Here is a 20,952-nt window from a genome sequence, read left to right as displayed (position 1 = left end):
TTTTCCTGAGCTATGCAATGGGTGATCAAAGCAAAAATAAGAGGTAGGCTATAATTCCAAATATCAATTGAGATTTGCATTAATAATTTCCTCTAGACCTTGTATAATAAGCAATCGTATACCTGCAGAAATAAATATGAGTATCAGGATACAACAAATGAAAACTTGGACAGCCCAAGTTGCAATTTCTATATTGATCTGCATATTTCATTCAGTATAAGCATTTGTGACTCAAACTGTGTAGCCATTGCTCTCATTAAAATTCATCAACTCCCTCCAGAATTCATGGCAGCCATCTGGCCAAATATTGGCTTCTTTCATTTGAAACTCAATTGCATTGAAGTCACTGAATCTCTCAATCAATTACAAAGGATCTCAGCTCTTAGGGTTTACATTGATTTGCCACCATTTTCCTAATGGAGTCATAGCCTCTGTAATTACCTATTTGACAGGAGAGGTGCCTGTTTCTGAAGGCTATATATCCTAGCTCTTCATTTACCTAAAATGTTAGCTGGCAGCCCTCATAAGAGCATCAGCTACAAAATGTGATTAGAGTTAATGTAAGTGTAACAGAATGATGTTCTGATCTCATCTCCACTTATTGCATATGGTTGCCACACATTATTCTTTAACAGGGATTGCATTTTTAAAGTAACTTCAATGTACATTTTTATTTTATAATTCATCAGGAGCCAGAATTTATGCATTTGCACACAGCTTCATATGTATAAGCCATACTCAAAAAGTGCTGTTTGATTAAAAAGATAAAACCTCTTTTTCAAAAAAAGAAAACTTCTGGCCCCCACAACATGAAGCGTATTTGATTATGGCTTTTTAATGGCCACAAGGAGAAATAATCAAATCTCCCTTCCTGTATTGGAAGAAGTAGAAAGAGCAGTGCTGTTGGATCCAGACATGATGCAGCTTCCAATGTTAGTTACGCCACTGATTACCTGAATGGTGTAGGTTAAAATTTTAAATCTTTCTGAGCCTGTCTCTTTATTTATAACATTGAAATATTAATATCACTTTATGTTAATAATTATAATATTGTAATAGTTTATTATAATATTTTTGTAAGCTTGTAATTTTAAGTTTGTAGCATAGTGCCTAGCAAATTAGTTATTTCTATCAGTCAGGTTTTGCTTAAGTAAAGAAGATACAACTTGTGGGAACCGTCCCATCTGGTTTCAGGAAGTGTAGCCTCGCTGACAAGCGAGAGGGCCCCAAGGCTGGAGCTGAGCAAGGAGGTCTTGGAAAAACAGGCCACTGAGGAGACTAAACCTGTCCCACTGGCAGGGGTGCAGCCCCTGCCTCCCTCACATCCCTCTGCTTGGCCCTGGAGGATGGCTGGTTAGTCAATGACAGGTAAGACCCCTTGATGGCAGGGGCAACCTAAGACATGCACAGTCACATAGGGGCCGTGATGGGAAGGACTTGGGGGGCATGGAGGAAGGGCAAAAGACCCTCGCCCCTCGGCTTTGACATGGCCGCAGTCCTCATTCTATCTGAAAGAAGTCTCTGGTGGCTCTGCCCCGCCCCCTGGCTCAGGCTTGAAACAATACTAAAGGCAGGTACAGCCCTAAACTGGATCAGGCAGTTCCCGAGGACAATTAGGTCTGGAAAAGGAATGCATTAAATCCTATGAAACTTACTTTGCTAAGAATGCCCTCAAGTAATAAGTACTGATGTTTGGGGTTGAGCAGAGAATGTGATCAGTTTCCCTGGTTTCCAGGCTGAATAGGCACCACCCTGTCTACCAGACCTTGACCTGAGGCAAGTCTCTTGTGTTCCTTTAGTTGTTATCTGTGATCTCTATTTGGTTTCTGTGAACATAGCCTTTTGACATTGATTGATGAGCTTTGCATCCATGCTGTATACCCCTGAGCACACGGTTCTCAACAAAAGCCACTTCAAGAGAAGGACCTGGGGACTTCTCCACTAGAGGGAATTGCCACCCCTTTCCCTGGCAGACCGAGAAAAGTGTCTGGGATGACTTATTTTATTTCCCCCTCTGTGACGACTCAGAGCGTTTTCTGCAGGGCATAGTCCACCCTCTGCCTCACAACTAACTTAAAATCTCAGGTTTTTAACAGGAAACATTTGTTTCTTTTTCAGGAATCTTCATGTTGTCAGTGCTTTTGCTGAATGGTTTGGGCTTACCTGGCCAGTTAAGCTGCACTTGATTCCAGTACCAGTCTGGGTTCAGCTCTGCTCAATGACTCTCTATCCCAGATTGAGAATGAAAGAAGAATACCTACTTCAGGCATGGTCCTGTCACTGCGAATAGCAGAAGTGCTAGAAGGCTGGAGGGAATTTGCTCAGACCTCACACACTATCCCATCTGCCCACTTTCTGTTGGTCAGTACCAAGCAGCACGGGCAACCCAGAGTGGCAGGAACCTGTGTTGCAGCCACAGGGAATTCATGTCCAGGACAGGAAAGGAGGAACAGCTATAAATGAGTACTCACACCCACACGATCCAGTCAATGGTAGTCATTATAATGAGCTATTGTATGACACTGTGATGGTTCTATCTCTGAAAGTGTCCGGAGGTCTGTTGGAGGAAGTAATCAATGGAGAGGACGAGGCAGCTGGTAGACTCTCCACCTGGGGCCCATCATCTCAGCCTCCACAGCCCCTCTCTTTCCTTGGTCCCTCAAACATACCTTCAGCCCACTTTTCCCATAGCTGGGAAATGAGAGCCATTTCAGTGAAGCAACTTTTAGAGAGCAATGTGTTGGGAGATCTTTCTAACAGTATACCTGACTGAACCAACTTAAGGCCGCTATATACACTTTAGGATTCTGGTGGATGGATGCTGAGATTTATTTATCTTGTGGTGCCTCAGACAAGCCTGGTAGATAGGCTCCTCTACTTCCAATCCGGAGTGGCCTGCCTGTATCTACTGACTCTCCTTGCCCCCTTTTTACAGGGGTCAGTTCCACATTTCACTTGGGGAGCTCCAGAGAGTGAAAACCAACAGGATCTCATAGAAAATTATAGAAATATTTTCTTAATTATCTCCAAGAGATCAAGACTTCTGAAGAAGCTTTCATCAGATGATTTCAGTGCCTATTTTAAGTTACTGTGGTAATTCATTCAATAGGCATGAGTAACTGAAGGAAACAGTGTTTTAACACTCAGTACTTTCACAAGTACTCTTTAAAATGTATACATATTTTATTTTTACCTTGTACCTAAAATATATGTAAACATATGAAGACAATACACAACTGCTATGAGCTATGAATAACCTTGTTTAAGCAGGCAAAATAATACTTCCTTAAATACAATTAAGATCTTCATGAATTTGTTTGTCCATTTGCCATCCCTTCCTCCCTGTTTGGTGGCTACCTACACTGTCCCAAGTTCTGAATTGAATTTAACTTCTATCCCTTCTTCTATTCAAGTGTTTACTTTTCCAGTTAAAATATACTTGTTATTAGTTTTGATAACCTTCTTGAAAGTATCTTTCTACCAACTCTAGTAGTCTCTTTAAGACTGCTGTAGTCCTAATTTTTCTCATTTTAAATTATTTTCCCTGTCCAGATACCTAAGTCTCTGAGACTATTCCCTCTGCCCACTCTTTTGAGGAACTCTACACTGCCGTACTAGTAAGAGGTCTATGGTAGCTGAGTTTTTCTACCCTCCCACATAAATTTACCAAGGACAAGGAATCTGGGCAGCCATTTTAGAATTCTGCCTACCACAGCAGTTAAAAAAAAAATGTTTATAGAATAGAGATAATGTAACATAATGTGTGCATCAAACACAGAAGCATAGATTACAATTTTGCCATTGCAAAGTATCGCAAAAACCACCCAGACCAACCCTTTCCCTCCACTAACCAATGCAGCAGCTTTGCTATGTATAGATCAAAGGTCATCCAGTCTCTGCTTTAACATTTATACTGACAAGGCTCTGCATTAATAAAACAGAACATTTAAATTTTAAAGCACTGTAATTAATATTACAAACACTTTCAAATATTTATTATTGTAACTTCTTATTTAGTTCATCCTTCTGGAAAAATTTTGAGTCAAAAATAATCTTTTCACATATAAAGCTTTTAAACTTAAAATTCAACCACCAGTCTTCTCCTTAAGAGAGATAATTTAAGTATTCTCTTCTCCAGGCTAAATATTCTAATTTTCATTTGATGTCATTTCCACATCTTTCATAATCCTGGTCCCCATCTGTAAATTTACTCTCAGTTGTTAAAAAAAAAAGCCTCTTAAAACATTATTCTTACAACTTAACGAAGTAATATTATATCAGGAATATTAATCCAGAGTATAAAGCAAAGTAGCTTGACATTAGGAAATCTGCAACTGTAATATACAATATAAATAGGCCAAAATAATATTTTTAATAAATAAAAATATATTTGATAATTTTTGCCCTTTTAATAAATATACAAGAAATAGAATAAAATAATTCTTTTTTTTTGTTTATCCTCACCTGAGGACATTTTTTTTTTCATGGCTTTTAGAGAGGAAGGAGGGGAGAGAGAGAGAGAGAAGGAGGAACACTGATGGGAGACAGAAACATCAATTGGTTGCCTTCATTTATGCACCCCTACTGGGGATTCAACCCAAAACCTGCGTATGTGTCCTAATCAGGAACCAAATCTGCAAACTTTTGGTCTCTGGGACAATGCTCCAACCAAATAAGCAATACTGGCCAGGGCAGAATAATTCATCTTTTTGTTAAAGAGCATCACTTCCTAAAACAAAATCAATTATAAAATTTCATTAACATTATTTTTAAAAGTATTTTTATTGAACAAAGAATATACATCCCACCATTCACTTTTAAAGTATATGAGGACAAAATAAGTATGTTATTAGTCTATAGTGTTATTTGGAGAGTGCTGGTAAATTCAGTAAGGATGAAACCTAATATTATCAAGGTAAGTATTAAAAAAACTAGAAAATAATTATTTTTGAAATCATTATACCTGAAAATTATTTTTTAAATAATAATTTTTAAATAACAAGAAATAAATGCATGAATACAAAATAATTACATCAAAAAGTTATAATTGGATCTTTAGTATAGCCTGAAGTTAAACAAATAAAAAATGTTTCATTCAGAATAGCAAAAAAACAGAAAACAAAACAATTAAAGAGATATGTAAAACCCAGTTTAAGAAAAAACACAAAATAGAGATTAAGAGAGAGATTTAAAAAAGAAAGACTTAATTTGCAAACACATCTAATCTATTTAATATAGAGAGTTAATAAAATCCAATTAAAATCTCATCAAAATTTTTATGTATGTGTGTGGAACTTAGCTAATGATTATATAATTTATTTTGAAAAATAAATGAAAATATCAAGTAATATGTAAAAGGAAAGAAAAGGCATATCTTAGCAGATAATAGAATGTGTTGCACAGAAGCAATAATTGAAACTCCATGTCACTACTGCCCAAATGAATATATTGTTCAGGATTAGAGGACAGAGACCAGAAATTGGTCCAAACATATATAAGAATATTCTTTATTATAATTGCACTTTTAAAACCAAGTAGAAAATAATTATTTTAAATACAGAGCTGAGATTTTTGGTTAGAAATATGAAAAAGAACAAATTGGATCCATATCTTTCTTTGAAAAACAATGTAATCTTCATATGGAGCAGAAAATTCAATAGTATAAGAACTCAAACTATACCAAAATTAGCATAATATAATGTGCCACAATTTATCAGATCTCATGAGAGATGATCATTTTCTCTGCATTACAACAGAATAAATTGCAAAATAATAATAATCATAATAATAATAGTAATAGCTGGAAAGCCCAAAAAGTCACACACAAGAAGATGTCCTGGAAACATTAACTGAGGAAATAAAATGTTGAATATAAAATATATGTGTCAGAGCAGGGTATTGTTAAGTAAATTATTTTATTTCAACGTGTTAGAACAGTATGTCGGTATTTGTAAATGACTATCATTAAAGCTAGGTGAATTATTGGGAATGTTTATGACATAATGTTAAATGAAAACAATAAGACAAAATTGTGCAGCTTTTGAAAACCATGTATATTTATTGGTAAATTCAAGAGGCAATGCCTTACTTCATTGGATTAGTAACATGTATGGTTTTTCTGTAGCAATTAGACAAATGGTTTAGTCTCTCTTAGTTCGAATTTCTCATGAGTGAAACAGGATTTCTTTTGATCATTGTGAAGATTCTATGAGATAGGATAATTAAAGTGATTTGGCTTGTAGTCATTGCTCAACAAACCTGTTATAATTAAGGAAGATATAGTACTTATCTTTCAAAGGATTCCTTTAAATAGTGGAACTACTATTTTTATGCTACCTCAAAAAAATTGTGTTAACCACAATCATCCAAATATCATCTAAGCAAATTAATGCTAGGTGATCATAAGTCCCTCATTTCATACATTGTCTTATCCTTACAATGCTTCAAACTTTCTAGCAATCAACCACAAGAAATAAAAGTATTTTAACTCAAAAGTTAAAGTTCACAATGTTCCTAAGTTTGGGTAAAGGGTTAACAACTATCCCCTTTTGGGTGATGTTCTGTCTTTGGTTCACTTCTTAGTTGTTTCCTTGGAAATGCATAGAGATGGCTCTGGCTTTTGTGGCTTAGTGGATTGAGCACTGGCCTGAGAACTGAAAGGTCACCAGTTCATTACCTGAGAGGGTGGGTGCCTGGGTTGCTGGCCAGGCCCCCAGAAGGGGGTCTGCAAGAGGTATCAGATCGATGTATCTCTTTGTCCCTTCCTTACCTTCCAAAAAAAAATAAATAAATAAAATCTTTAAAAAAAGGCGTAAGATTGAATGTGTTGGTATTATTAATTATAATTTGGCCTCTGAGAGACAGATTGATCTAACCTGGAAGAAACTATAAATCCCTGATGTAATGCCAGTTTTTGGGCTTCCCTGAATGTGGTGACTCTTGTCTGATCCCTGTAGAGACTCCAGAAGCTACGCCTCTGAAGATGTCACAAGAGACCTTGGCTCTTGACATGAGGTTTTTAAGTCAAGGCAGCTGTCCAATGTAGATTTTATTTCCTTGTGAATGCATTGACCATGAGCAGCTTTGTAGACTGTTCTATAGACTGCTACAGGGACTCCAGCTGTGGTTTCATTCTACAGTTCTGATTAGACTCATGTGAAGTGCATCTTATGATAGTGGTGAGTCTGAATGTCTAGTTAAATCTAAGACAATCCCCAGTGGGTGTTGCAGTAAAAAAAACAAGAATCACATCTATCCCTGAAATTGAGATAAAATGTTTTCTCTAAGTTAAAAAAAAAAGTTTCATGTTACTTTATTGATAACATGTTTTTTAAAAATATGTATTATATTGATTATGCTATTACAGATGTCCCACTTTTTTCTTCCCTTTATTCCCCTCTACCCTATACCGCCCCATTTCCCAGCATTCCCCCCACTCCTTAGTTCATGTCTATGGGTTCTACATATAAGTTCTTTGGCTTCCTATTCTCCATTTCCTATACTGTTCTTAACCTCCCCCTGCCTATTCTGTACCTACTATTTATGCTGCTGATTTGCTGTACTTTCCCCCCCATTCTTCCCCCTCCCCTCTGTTTTACTGTTCATAGTTTTTGATCTTTTTCTTAGATAAGGCCCTTTAACATTTCTTATAATAAGGGCTTGGTGAGGATGAACTCCTTTAACTTGACCTTATCTGGGAAGCATTTATCTGCCTTCCCATTCTAAATGATAGCTTTGCTGGATAGAGTAATCTTGGATGGAGCTCCTTGTCTTTCATGACTTTAAATACTTCTTTCTTGCTCCTTCTTGCCTGCAAATCAGCTGATAGTCTTATGGGAACTCCTTTGTAAGTAACTACCTCCTTTTCTCTTGTTGCTTTTAAGATTTTCTCCTTATCTTTAATCTTGGATAATGTAATTATGATGTGCCTTGGTGTGTGCTTCCTTGAGACCAACTTCCTTGGGACCCTCTGAGCTCCCTGGATCTCCTGGAAGTCTATTCCATTGGCCAGATTGGGGAGGTTCTCCTTCGTAATTTTTTCAAATAAGTTTTCAATTTCTTGCTCTTTCTCTTCTCCTTCTGGCACCCCTATGATTTGGACATTGGGTCGTTTAAAGTTGTCCCAGGTGCTCCTAAGTCTCTCCTTATTTTTTTCTGAATTCTTGTTTCTTCATTCTGTTCTGGTTGAATGTTTCTCTCTTTCTTATGCTCCCAATTGTTGATTTGAGTCCCAGTTTCCTTCCCTTTACTGTTAGCTCCCTGTATATTTTTCTTTATTTCACTTTGCATAGCCTTCACTTTTTCCTCCATTTGCGACCATACTCAACCAATACAGTAAGCATCCAGATTACCAGTGTTTTGAACTGTGCATCTCATCATTTAGTTCTGTTTTTGGTGCTTTGACCTGTTCTTTCGTTTGGACCATATTTCTTTGTCCCAGTGAGCCTGTTACATTGGAAGGAGTGGAGCCTTGGGTATTCACCAGGGTGGGGCAACCCACATCACTTCACTGTGATGCTGTCTGTGGGGGAGGGGTCTGAGGGGGAACAGTGCTGCTTGCTCCACTTTCTGCCAGCTTTCAGTCACTTCCCCTGCTACCCACAAGCAAACTGAGCCCTTCTGGTGCTGATTTCTGTGTAGGTGGGTCTCTCCAACGGACTCTCCTGTGAAGCTGGGAGTTTCTCCTGCTTCCGCAACCCCTACAGGTTTTTACCTCCAGAGGCTTTCTTTTCCTGCACTGGATCCCTGGATTGTGTGGTCTGTCTCACTCCCTAGCTGTTCCTGTGGTTTATCTGCATGCAAACGTGGCACTGCCTGGTCTACCAGCCACCATCTTGCCACATGTCCTCTACACCCTGGCTGCCCGTCTCTGCCCCTCCTACCCATCTGGATGAATAACTACATGTTCTAAAGCATATTAACAGAGGGCAAAAATAACTTATAGGGACACGAGCAGCAGAGACAAGATTAAGAAACTTCTTGGGGGGAAACTTATTGGCTTCTGAGGTATCCAGGCTATTCCACTTCTGAATCCCTGAAGACATCACACAGACCTATGTAGCTGGAACCCACCATATCACTGTAGTACTCTGGGAAAGCTATGTGACAGCATAAGTATCATCTGTTCATGGGTGGCTTTCTTGAAACAGGCTTAGATAAAATGTGCTCACCATTTATCCAGTTTTGTATAAAAGACCGGCATAGGTGAGTCCAATTTCTTTCAAGAGAAAGCAGGACTGTGGCTCAGTGGGTGACTGAACAGAAAAACAGTGAGTGGTATCCTTTGGCACATTAAATACCATATTTTGCTGTGCGTAATGTGCACTTTTTTGCCCAAATTTTTGAGGGAAAAATAGGGATGCACTTTATATATGGGAATTAATTTGAATGTCTCATTAATAAAACAGGGTTTCTTTTGATCATTGTGAAGATTCTATGAGATAGCATAATTAAAGTTATTTGGCTTGTAGTCATTGCTCAACAAACCTGTTATACTTAGGGAAGATATAGTACTTAGTATACCATGATTAAAACGTGAGTATGCATTATACATGGCAAAATAGTAATTAATATATAATAATCATGACAGGAATTTCTACTCTTTTTATATACTTCTCTTGGCCTCAATACCCTGGAGAAGAGAATATTTGACCTGGGACTTTAAAGAAAGACAAGGTTTCAATAGTTTACTTTGCAAGGGAACAGGGATATCCAGGACAAGTTTGTGTGCCTAGTGCGTAGAATGGAAAGAGTAATGGGAGATGAGGCTAGAATGAAGTTGAACAGAAGAATTTATGTAAGTAATGGACAGCTGTCAAAAGTTTTTCTGCAAAAGAGGAACATCATCTCTTAAAACAATATGAATTAATGGAAAAAAGAAGGGAGAGAAATTAATACAGCCTGTTTTTCAGGAGCTGTAGAAGCCATTTCATAGGGCTGATAAGGAACATGTTATATATTTAAAATATTTCGTTAAGATTACCACCCAAGTTTCTCTAATTCTCCACTTAAATCCAGCTGATACCCATGAGATTTAGAATCAAATTGCCTGAGTCAGAAACCTGTCTTCACCACTCACAAGCTCTGTAAACTCAAGCAAGGTATGTAAGCAACCTGAGCCTTGGTGAGAACCTCCAAGATGCCAGAGGCAATGAGAATACCTATCACATCAGGCTATGAGGACACAGTGTATAATACTTATAAAGACCTAATAAGATGTCTTGCATTTAGTAAGTATTTAATAAATACAGGGTGGGGTGAAAGAAGGTTTACAGTTATAAGTATGCAAAACAAGTCTATTTCTTGTATTATTACCTGTTAATTGTTGTATTATTTTCCAAACAAAGAATTGTAAGCTTACTTTTGCCCCATCCTATAGTAGCTATTGTTAAATAAAAGACATACCAAGTAAGCTCAGTTTTAATCATTTTGGCCCAGTTTATAGCTTATTTCCATCTCTGCATCTTTGGAGCATATAACTACCTCGTTCATATTTGAGTCTCATATAACATGTCTCTATAGATCCCACCCAAGTTAGCTCTAATTTATTAACAAGAACAATTTGGGTACAATTTTTCCACTAGATGTAAATCTCATTTGTCAGCACTAAATTCCTCTATCTTACCCACACAAATACCACAAAACTCTGTGTCAATGCTTTACAAGTTAAAAATCTTATAGAAGATTTCTGTATTATTTAGACATCAGAAAATAAAATTCATTTATATGGTGTTACTTGTTCTCATGACTTCTCAATGACGTCTGGTGATCAGTGCTTTCTCTAAGTATTCCCAAATTTCTTAATATTCTGTTTAATAATTTTGATAGAAATCAGTTAAAATTTACCATCCTTCACTTCTATTGTCTGTATTTTTCAGAATAGAGAACATTTATATTCTGTACAACACTTATACTCAGAAATATATAGTAATTGCTTCTATACTAAATATAGAAACAACTGTGGAAATCTGGAAGGGATTAATTTACCTCATCATTAAAATAAATGTGCTAAAAGGGTTAATTCTAGCATACCTGGTACTAGCCTGAGCTCCTTTTCTGAAATGTGTGTGTGGTGCTGACTGAGATCTGGTCAAGGCATGAAATGTAGTTTTTATTGTGTTGTGGAGCAAGTTTAAGGGTGTTGTATATCAGCCTAGCAGCATATTTTATTAATTAGAGCAAGACCGAGTTTGCACCCAGTTTCTGAGGACCCAGACATTGGGTCTGATCATATAGCCCCACTTGGGACTCCATGTTGGGCATTCTGGTTTGGAGGTGGGTTTCCCATGCACAGGAAACTTGTTCCTGATCTCAGAGGACAGGCACATCTGATATGGCCCTGCAGACAGAGAACAGGAGCCTACTTCTTCACTGCTATTCTGACACAATATGTTGTTGCAGTTGTGTGTCCTTTTCTGGCAATAAACTCTAGATTCAAAGTTATTATTATTTTGGGTCTTATACATCTACCATTTGCACAATAGGCAAAATAAATTGCCCCATCATTTTTTAGTTACAGATTTTTATATGTTTAATATATTCTTGAAGTAATTCCATTTCCATGACTTCTTGGCTAATCAGTCATGATATATATATACCTATAAGAATCAAGCATAATTCAAGGTAGAACATAAGATCAAATAAGTCTGAGTCAGCCCTCAACTTTTGCAGCCTATTGGTAATGGTGAATTTGGAAACAAGGGATGTTCCTTACATGTAAATTGTCAAATTAAGATTGATCAGAGTAGGTGGTCTAAGAGCAAATCCTTACATGGAGAGTGGTCTATGGCCTTAAAAAGGATTGAAAAAAAGGTAAGGACATGATTCTCCAAGATAAGAGTGTGGCATGCACAGCATTAGATTCCAGTTCTGGAGCCATTAACGATATTTTTTATAAGGCCCCAGCCAGAAATGTACAATTCTGAGAATCTATAATACAACTGAAGAGAAAGGCTTATGTATTTTTGCTCCACCTCAAAATAAACATTCAGTTAACAATTTCAGTTTCAGTATTAGGAATTATGAACATTATTTTATCTTACTTATTTGTTTTACTTTTTTACTGTGTTTCCCCCCACTAGACTGTGAGCTCTTTGACAACAGGAAACATTTGCATCAGACTCATCACATGTCCCTACAGCCTAGAATAAAGCTTAACACATCATAGATAATTTAAAAAAAATAAAGAACATTTTCTGTGTTAACTAGAAATATTGTTAAACTATTTTGCATATATTAATTCATGAAACACATGCCATACCTGTTGAAGTACTAGAAATCTCAAATCTCATTTTACAGATGAGGAAAGCAAGGCACAGAGGGGTTAAACAAATTGTTCAAAGCCACACAGCTGAGGTCATTTGAGCTCAAGTAGTCTGGCTCTAGAATCCAGGCTCTCGAAAACTCCCAAAAAAGAGAATGGCTAAAATATCCGGATCATCTTAGAATACCAGTTGTTACTCATTGCTAAATAACTCAATGTTTTCATGAAGACTTTATTTTCACCTTTAATCTAAGATATTTTTCTCAAATTATTAGAAATTCCAATATCAAGGCATAAATTCTAACAAGGCAGGCAACCTCGTTCCCCTAAAAAACCAAATCAAGAATCATTCACAACTTCAGATGTTTTGTAGTAACTCCAATGTCACCCTGAGAGAAATTTAGTTGTATCACACAAACAGAAGCAGGTGGCCCAATGCAGGTGTTGTCATGTTTGTGGAGTTTTAGTGAGGATTTGAGCATTTGCTGAGAAAGAGAAAAACAAAAATGAAGTGTTTCTTTCCTTCCACCTCCAGCTTATCTAAGGAAAAAGAAAAAGAGATGCATTACTACACGTTTTGGAAATAGAAATTAAATTATTTCCTCTAAGTTAAAAGAGAACATTTTCCATAATTGTGAGAGCCCTTAATGGTAGAAGAAAGCAGGGATTGACAGTGGGAATCTTAAGATATAAAGTGCTATCTAGATAGAGGACCAGGCCAGCCAGAAACGACTTGGATTTGTTTCTCATTCTGTTGAACAGTATATCTTGTACAGACAGATGGTGTCTCTGTGATTTATTTTTCCAGTTCAATTCAATTTTAAATTTAAAATATAATTATTTTAAAAACTACCAATCATCCTTAACTACTCCACAGTGTAGGTCATCCCAGACTTACAATTGATTTCTGCTCTCAAATTCTTGCACCAAAAGGCAAACTTATATGGGGTTGAAGAAAAGACTAAGCATACCCACATCACAAATAAGAATCTTAAGGAACAAAGTAAAGAGAGTTCTACCCAGTGTTTGGTAACTTGTCTTTTCAGATTTTTTTTTTTTCCTATATAATAAGGAGGAGGCCACCTGTCATTGATATATTGGGAAAGAAAAGGAGAGGAGACTAAATTAATATGGCTCTATGAGTTTATGTTTTGAGCTCTTTGTACTGCCCCAAAATAAAGAAATTAAAAATAAAAATATTTAAAATTAAAAATATACTTAGACCCCTAAAAGATGTATAGTATATTGCACAAGAAATAGAATGGAAACTCATGATATTGAGCAGGGCTACTGAAATTAATATTTAGTTTCCATCTTTGTTCAATAATTTGTAATATATCTTTATTTTTTTTGGATTTTTATAAAATAAAGATGACATTCAGAGCATGACATATTATATGGCAAATAGTGAATAAACTAGAAGTATGTATATTGATTATGCAAACAGCAAGTTGAAATACATTATTATTCGTGGATACACTTAAAACAATGTCATCCACTGTTAGTAGTAGTAAGGGTCAAATGAGATGACATGTATAAAGAGGCTAACACGGTACCTAAGTAAGACCTCAGTAAATGTTACCTCTGTCATTTTACGAAGGACCAGCATTCTCAGGGATTCAGTGGTATGACTTTGGTCACACGAAAATAATAGGATTGGGGAGGCATGGCAGTTAAGAGCATGGACTCCAGGGCCAGTGTGTCCAGGTTTGAAGCCTGGCTCTGCCACTTGCCAGCTGTGAAACTTTAGCCATTTTATTTAATCTCTCTGTGCCTCAGTTTTCTCATATGTAAAATGAAAACAGGAAGGCTAAAAGCTTCATAGGGTTATTATGAATGTTGCATAAAAAAAGCACTTCTAACAGAACCTGGGGCATAGTAAGCGCCATGTAATATAATGAATAATCAGGAACATATAAGTCACCATCTCAGTATATGGAGGTTCGCACTCAGTGGGAGGAAGCGTACAGCTGCTCCATGCCCGCACTCCAGCTGCCTCAACCAGCAGGGGGTGGTATGTGGACATTATAGTTTTGCATCTGTTATTGTTAAGTTCTAGGGGGAGAGTGGTGCATAAAAGAAAGAGAAATAAAAGTAAAGTTTGTCATCAACATTATTAATTCTTACCTTCCCATGGATGAGGCTCTTTTCAGCTCTTTTATTTTTTTTTCCAAAAGTTTCACCTAAGCCAATCAGCAAGTTCATATGCGCTAAATCTTAAGGTTTAACTGCAATAATAGGCTACATGTTCTCACTGAAATATGGACAAATCTCTGTTTGTCCATGACATGTCCTTCTCCATTTTACCAGCAGCAATGAGAACGAGCTGGCACCAATTCCCCATTATCCTCTTTCTGAAGGGCATGCACAGCTCACTTAATTGCTTCACACTACAGCACACTGCTATTTAGAACCAGTCTGTTTCTTTCCATTGTAACAGCACGGAAATAAATAAGCAATTTTCATACATTAGGAAACATAAGCATGCCAGAGTCTAATTCATACTTATGTGATTAATAAACCAGAGCACTTAGATGAAATACACCACACCACACAAACACTATTCCATTAGAGCAGTCGTTTGGGTGTGAGTTATCACCCACAGTTGTCTCACTGCTGAGCCCAGTAAACAGCCCCAATAGGAAAACTCGTGGAATGTCTTTAAGGGTGAAGGTTCTCCTTTAGGTTGAAAAATGAAGGGTCAGAAATAGAGCCAACGTTCCTGCTTTTGTAAGTGGTATTGGCTTTGCCTGAGCTATGAGCAGGCTGCATGACTCTGAGCAAATATATTTTCTGTGCCTTGTTTATTAATGGACAGAAAAGCTAGCCTGAAAATGAAATTGATTTTATTCACTTAGGATTTTATACTCCATTGCACAACCACAACCCAGCAAATTTTTCATTAAGCGAGATAATTACTTTAATAAAGATTAAATATAATTTAAAATTCACATTTATCTTTATCTACCTAATGCAGGTCAAAATTAACCAAAAAGGGTTAGGGAAGTGGGAAGAAATGGGTTTCTCCAAAAAGCCTCTACCTGTTTGTGTAGAGATGGGGGTGATCTGACAGTCCCTGCCTTTCTTCCTCTTTCTCCTCTTCCTCTCATTTCATCTATTAGTGTCTCCACATCAAGGACAAATCAAACCTTCTGCTTTCTAATAATCTTAACTTGGGGATGTTTGGCAAAGGCAGCAGGACAGCAGCAATTAATATCTGGGATGCTCAATTGTCTATGAAAAGCTGTATCCATGATGGGCATATGGGGAAAAAACATTAAGATCAAAGAAGTGGCAGGTTGGTTTTAGAAATATTCTTCCTCCTTGAGACAGAGTATTTCTATTCCACCTGTCAAAGATAGAAAGCCAAAAATGACATTAAGCTGGTTGGTATTACTCCTAATTTCATGCCGCGTTAGAATTCTTCCTCATTAATGGCATTAGAGCATTGTTATGGAAAGAGCCAAACAGAGAGAAAAATAAGAGTTTAACTTCTAGTTTCTCCCCTTATCAAATGTATGACCTTAAAAATGTTTCTTAATTTCTCTGAGTCTGGACTCTTCATTTGTAAGATAGGACTAATGATACGCCCACCTTTACTTTAGAGATTTAGAGCACGTGGTTTTGAATGGGTATAAAAGCTCTAAACACTATAACAATGGACCGATTATCCCCAGATGACAGCAACACTTGATTCTGTAGAAGTGACCAGTGAGTTTTACCCCAGGCTCTAGCCCAAGGAGGGGTACAGGGAAGCACAAGCTTGTCAGACCCTCTAGCGCAGACAGGCATAGCCTTGAGTGTTTCAACAGTCATTTTCCAGGGAGGAAAACTAAGTCTGGTTTAGTGAGAAGGTGCAACTGACTCCCAGATGTAATATTCCAGTAATAGCTCTCATTTACTGAATACCAATGGAACATGACACGTTATATATCTTATTGAATTAGTGTGACTTTATAACTTATCATCCAAAACAGGACACTTTCAGAGTGAAAGGCAATGCTATACATAATTACATCAAAACATGTATAAATCTGGATGGTCCTAGACAAACTGAATATATGGTTGTGCAGTCACTCCATGAGTTATAAAACACTCCCTGCTCAACAGAAGGAAACTATGATTCAGAGTAGCATTCCCAAGAACATACAAACTAGCTAGTAACAGACCCAGGGCAGGAACCTCAGCCTGTAACATACTCCCTCCTTGAAACCCTTTAGTCACAATGGCAGCGGCAAAATAACAACATTAATTTTATTTGAAAGCCTGACTTTATTGAATGAGTAACATATTTCAACTCTGGACCATGACTACAACTGTTATCAAGAAAAAGGGTTAAAAAATGGTTAAAGAGAAAAAAAATGACACTAGAAAATGTAGTAATATCATAAAGAGCATTCGACTCCTTCTGAGTGCTCCATGCAGCCTGAATACCAAAGGCATGAGCTAATTATTCAAGGATGGAGGATGACAGCCAATAGGACCACATATCAATAAATGTTTTTCCCCATGTGTTGGTCTATATTGTCATGCACCCAATGAATTCCTTGATCTAGGTTAATTCACTGCTGATTTTTAGTGATATGCAATCACACACACACAAAAATTGATTCACTGAGTAACCTGCCGGGACCTATTCTTTCTCCCAGAGTTTAAGAAGTATAAGAATGTTGAGAGATGACTGACACTCAGTCCTCTCCATGGTGTTTCAGTAGGTGAAACAGATGAGTGCCACACACTCTCATCCTTTGGCCCACCTGCCAGTCACTGTTTGAGTTTTTCTTGTCTCTTTATATACCAGAAGTCAGGCCAGTCAGTCTCTATCAAAAAGCTAAGGGCATTGGCAGAGATAATAAAATTTATATTCTGGCAGAAAAACAACATCTCAAATCAGTCATAGATTCCAAGGATCTTCAGTCACAAAAATCCCTAATGAATGACAGTTTTTAGAGACCAAGAGTGCTTCTGATACCAGGAGGCGATGACCAAGTGTTCCAATTATCCTGTGAAAGATTTAAGCTTGAGACTTAATAAGAAAACCTAAGTTAAAATTCAACTCTGTTTCTCTGATGTTATGTTATCTTACCGTGTCACCCGAATACTCTGAGCTTTAGATTTTTCAGCTATAAAACATTACTTTTCTAACTATCGTGGGCCTAAAAATCACCCATAGAACTTGCTAAAACACATTCCTGGGGTCCACACTTGCAGATTCTGATGTATTAAGTCTGGTATGGGGCCACAGAATTTGCATTTCTAATAGGTTTCCAAGTCATCACGATGATAATGATGATGATGATGATGTCATCATCCATGGACCATACGTTGAGTCAGTAGCTCTAAATTCTATCAGTAATACCACCCTCAGAGTTTGTGTAAAGATCTGAAGAGATGTGATGCTCCTTAGCAGAGCTGCTGACTCATAGTGCCTCTCAGTCTACATGCACTCATTGAAGATGATGAACAAAATTCCAAGAGTGTGAGTAGGAATAAAACTCGGGACAAGTAATCATTTCTAATATGCCAGTACAAAACTTAATTACATTCCAATCTCTCTTGTTGTAATACATTCAATACGGCAATAAAAATGGGGTCTCAGTCTCAAATTGTGAACTCATTCAAGGGCCTCTCAGTTCTGTGTTTTTAATCATAAAACGCACTTTTTGCTCACAAAGTTCATGTGTCCCCTTTAAGCTCAGCTGTACCTCCAAGGCATCCAAATCCCATTTAAAATCATCTTGACTACTACTTAAGAAAGAAAACATAAATCTTCCTATTAGAACAGTTCTCGGGAAATAGATGAAGTGATATTTACTTTGCTGAAAATAGGAATTCCCCGTTATACCAATTGTCAAGCTTATGATCAGCTAGAGTCCTTCAGTTTGTCCTTGTCTAATGTAGCACAGTGATCAGGGAACTCGCCTGCCTCTACCCCCTCCCTTCATCCCAGCTTTCTCTCTTCACGACATTATTTAATCTCTCAGTTGCAGCTTCTTGGGATTAGCTACAGCATCTATTAATAGTTTTACTTCTGTTTACAGTTCCGAGGGGAGAAAAATGGCTCATTCCTTTTCTCCAATCTTGAAGATATGTCTTATTGCAGCAGGAGGAAGATGCACAGGCCCGGTGAATAACCTATTTCCACAATCATTTCACTGTAAAGATGCTAATGTGCTTCTATGCCGAATGGATCCATTTAATAGGCAGAACAAGTTGGATATAAACTCTTTAATTGCTTTCAGCACACCGATTATCTTCCTGTGTCACCTATTGTATAATGCAAAAATGTTAACAAAAGCACTTACTGAAGACATTATTGGGAATTAAAAAACAAAGAACCATCAGTTGTCACTAAATATGCCTTTCATGTTCCCAAATGAAATGCATTCGCGCACTCAAGAAATAGGAGAGAAATGTGCAGGCCTGCCATTGTCAGATGCAAACATCTTCATTAGACTTTGATCCAGCTGCTGCAAGATCTATAAAAAGAGCTATCAAAGCTGGCAACTCATTATTGGTTATTTCAGGAAAACTTCAAAAAACCATCCCTAAACCTGCACTGATCTTTTCTGACAACTGCTCTGGCCAGGCAGTTTGTTTGGAAAAGAGTGACATTAAAAACCTCTGCCAAGCCGGCCCCACAGAATGGCACTTCAAAGGACACAGTGCCTATGGCTGTGAGGAAAAAACCACAATTGCAGAGCAGACCTGTAGTCCTGGACACTTGAGCTGTAAATCTCTATCACTCCCCGCCCCCCCAACCAGATTTCCTGTTCTGATCCAACTGCACCTCCTTAAAAGCACATAAATGAAGGTAGCCAAATCCAGGTCTTTATAGACAAAAACAAAAAAGATTAATATTTGTAATGTTTCAGAACATCCTTTCTCTGTTGCAGTAAATCTTCTTATGCATATCGGCAGTCAGCTAATTTCTAGTATGTTATTTTCTGCAGACACTCACTCTTTTAAAAGAGAAAAAAGGCTAGTCAAGGGACCAAGCAGGAATGGGAAAGAAAAAGGAAAGAAGGGGAAGGAGAAAATGAAATGGGAAAGGGAGGGAAAAGAGAGTTGCAGTTCCGGGGACGGTGAACAGAGGAGGGTGTATGAAGCAAACAATGCTTGTCAAAACTACCCGCAATTCTTCCTTTGAATTCAGTTGAAACAGAAGGCACTCCACAAAGATCTGAACAGCATTCATGCTAATCACAGTCCCCAGCATCTTGACTTGGGGACTTCTTCAGTCAAGCCCAGGTCTCTAGAGGCTTTGATGGATACCAAAGAACTCACAGAAAACAATTGTCAGAGATGTCACTATCATTTATGAAGGACATTTTTCTCTTCTTGGTGTATACATCTCTATTTATGACAGAGAGAAACACAAATTATGATCACTATTATTCAGCCTCAGTAAACAAGGAGGAAAGAATACATGGACCACTAACTAAATCTACTTAAAGATATTGGCTCTGCCTTGAATTTACCCACTATAATATCTATTTTACAGTCAAAAGTAAATTGAAATACTCAAAATATGGATGTAATATCATATCCATTATTTGAATTAGGTACAAGAGCTCATTTGGGGATCAATTTATTATATTTATATTGTTATTAAAACTACTACCCAAATATTAATGCCCTTGAGACCCACGATTTATTTTTCCTTGCATATATCACCCCTGCTCCTTCAGAACTTGAACTTTTCCATGCTTGTTTTTCTAGCACGTATAATAAATGCAACAGCACAGAGAAGATTAGCACAGCCCCTGGGCAAGGATGACTTGCAAATTCACGAATCATTCCATCATTTTTATTTAAAAAAAAAGTTTATTAATTTTTAAAAACATTTAAAAAAAAGTGACCTTTCCACAGTGTTCCAGCTAGCACCTTCCCTCTGGTCAACTGCCTCAGCCCATGGTGTCAGATTGGTAAGAGCAGCAGAAGCCCAGGCCCGCCCTCCCTCCAACAAGAGTAGGATTCTGAGTTGGGACCCTACTGCCACCCGACGAGCTTTCTAAAATGTGAAACCGATAATGAGGCTCCCCCGTGTAACACCATTCAGTGATTTCCTATTGCCTTTCAGATAAAATCACATTCCTGCTGTGTGGCTACAGGCAAGTTATTAAACCTCTCTCTGGCTCAATTTCCTCTTCTATAAAATGGTGATAATAATCGTGAGGGAAATGCATGTAAAGCACTGAGCGCAAAGCTAATGAATGCTCGATGTTATTATTATTATTGATGTTATCTCACCAGCCATGTTCCTTCTCAGTTTCCCCTTTACTCTGTCTTGCAGCCAAACTGGACATGATTTCCTCTAATATCCCATAACCTTTTTGTCTTTGTGCCTTGGTCTGTGGTTTCCTTTCTGTTTGCAACACTCTCTTCATCTTCCTGACCCTGGGACAGTTTCACTCCTATTAATTTATAAACCGTCAGCTTAAATGCATATTATCAAGATGGCCATCTCTGACACCAAGGCCAGATTTGCCTCCCCCAATATGTGCATGCACCGCAAACTTCCTGTACTATAATGTGCATCATACATTACTTTTACATCTTGCTGAAATATCCATAATGATTAGGTTTGCCTTGCTCACCACTGTATTTCTCAGTAGCAAGCACAGTGGAGTCAGGGTGGATGGAATTATAATGCAATGGAAAAAGAAATCTTAGCAGGTTACATTGAC

At 37.5% G+C, this 20,952-nt stretch overlaps 1 non-coding gene across 1 annotated transcript; it reads left to right on the top strand.

Annotated features, from left to right (window-relative positions):
* The first annotated feature begins 19,970 nt into the window (after positions 1–19,970).
* On the top strand, positions 19,971–20,073 carry LOC129082487 (U6 spliceosomal RNA). The gene has a single exon (XR_008530418.1). It is a non-coding gene; the product is annotated as a U6 spliceosomal RNA (small nuclear RNA).
* Positions 20,074–20,952: the final 879 nt, after the last annotated feature.

The sequence above is a fragment of the Pteronotus mesoamericanus genome, unplaced genomic scaffold (genome assembly GCF_021234165.1).
Source record: "Pteronotus mesoamericanus isolate MK-2021 breed Mesoamerican mustached bat unplaced genomic scaffold, CSHL_Meso_final contig_124, whole genome shotgun sequence".
Lineage (NCBI taxonomy): Eukaryota > Metazoa > Chordata > Mammalia > Chiroptera > Mormoopidae > Pteronotus > Pteronotus mesoamericanus.
Note: the sequence above shows the minus strand (reverse complement) of the source record. Positions and strands in the feature narration are given on the sequence as shown.